The sequence below is a fragment of the Solanum tuberosum genome, unplaced genomic scaffold (assembly GCF_000226075.1).
Source record: "Solanum tuberosum cultivar DM 1-3 516 R44 unplaced genomic scaffold, SolTub_3.0 scf00130, whole genome shotgun sequence".
Taxonomy (NCBI): Eukaryota; Viridiplantae; Streptophyta; class Magnoliopsida; order Solanales; family Solanaceae; genus Solanum; species Solanum tuberosum.
Window position 1 is genome coordinate 459,615 of NW_006239060.1, and position 1,950 is coordinate 461,564.

Below are 1,950 nucleotides of genomic sequence, written 5' to 3' on the forward strand. Positions count from 1 at the left end.
TTAGAGACTATGCCTATGGTGATGTTTATTACCCTTTGTGCTTTGATGAACTATATGTGTATTGCTTGTGACTTGTGATTCTCCAACTCTTTCAAGATAATGTTCAAAAAGTGCATAAAGCATGGTTTCAACTAAATGTCCCTTTTTAAGTATGTTTTAATGGTTTTTATGCATGGCTTCCATACTTAGTACCTTTCGTGCTAACCCCTTCTTCTACATTTTCTACAAAGTGTAGGGTTTGGAGATGTGGTGTTCTATACTTGGAAGATAGGTTTCTAAGGAGCTTGGAGTCTTCAACTTGGGGAGTCCTCATAATTTCGAGGACGAACCCACCTTGTTCACTTATGTCTTTACTTTATGTTTTTAGATTTTATGTAAGGGCCATGTCCCTAAGTTTGTGTTAAAAGAGATTTAAGTCTAATGTTATAGATGGTTTGAGACATAGTGTCATAGACTCTCTCTTATTTTATAAAGTCTTCGATTGTAAAGAAAATTTTTAAATTTTCCGTTATTTTTCTATGCTTTAATGTTCATGATATGCTAAGGGATTGTATAAGACCTCTTCGAGGTCGAATACACCGTGTTACGACTAGGGGGTGCTCTCAGGTCGTGACAACGTCTAGGGTGTACTTTGGGTCATGATAGGAAGTCTTTCAACAAAAGTTCAAATTGAAAGGCATGCCTTGTTGAGATTCACTTCAAGTGATCCATTTATGAAATGACTTTGAATGAGCATATATCTTAACATATGAAGAGTTAGAGAGTTTAATACCTATATAATAAAAAATCTTTGAGTCTAGCATTTAGAAAAACAAACCATTCGTCAATCTGAATTCTATATAAAAAGTTATATTAGTTGAAAAGGACATTGTTGGTAGGATTCTACTGACGGTAAAGTAACATATACATGAATAAATTAACATCAACAAGTTTATTCAAGCTCAGAAAATAGAGACTATAACTTAGCCAAAATGCTTAGTTCAAGTGTGCAAAAGTGAAGGTAATAGTAATAAAGAAAAAGGTTTGTAAAGGAAAAGAATCCGGGATAAAGTGACTAACTAGTTTAAACGTCCTACTTGCTTGATATACTTATATGTATGGCCTACATTAATTAATGGAGTATAAAGGAAGATAAATAACGATAAGTAGTTGTCTCACCTACTTAAGAAATACAAGAGCAACAATTATGTAACATCCGACAATTTGAAATAACTATGAAGAGGCTTAGAATTGAAAATTTTCATTTTTGGAAAGAATTTGAAAAAAATCTGGAAAATTTGGCCAAGTATGGGGAAAAAAATGAGTTTTTGGAAAACTTTGAGCAGTCATAACTTCTAGCTCAGGATGAGTTAGGTGTAGTTCCAGTTATGTTTGCGAAGTTCGTGGAATGGTCTTTCCAACGCCACCGAGTTTGCTCAATTCCGAGTTCGTATGAGTGAGTTATGCCCTTTGGAAGTTGGGCAGTTGGCAGGGAAATCCGTCCGGAAATTTTAAGGGCATTTTGGTCTTTTCCCTAACCAATTATTTTGGTTATATTGTTGTGTTAGACTGATTCTTTGATCAGTTTGTCGCATTTTAAAAGAGTGAAAGTAAGGGTTTGAGAGTGAAGAGGAGAAGAAGAGGAGAAAGAGAAAATCAAGCAAGGATTTTCGTCAAGGATCGTCGTGGATATCGTCGAGGGTGATCCCTAATAGGTATGTGAGTTCATAGTGTTGGGTTGGTTCTTTCCCCCACACGCCAAACTCGTTTAATTTCGAGAAAAGATTGATTATATTTGTTGAAGTTGTTGGTTGTGATTGTGTTGAAGTTCTTGTTGATTTGGGACATGTTTCCGGTTGTGTTTGTGAGTTGAAATCTATTGTATGTTGAGGGGTTAATGATTCTAAGTGTTTGGGGCTGGATCCATTGAAGTTAAGGAGGTTTAGAGTTGGAAAAATGAAGGAGAAGAGT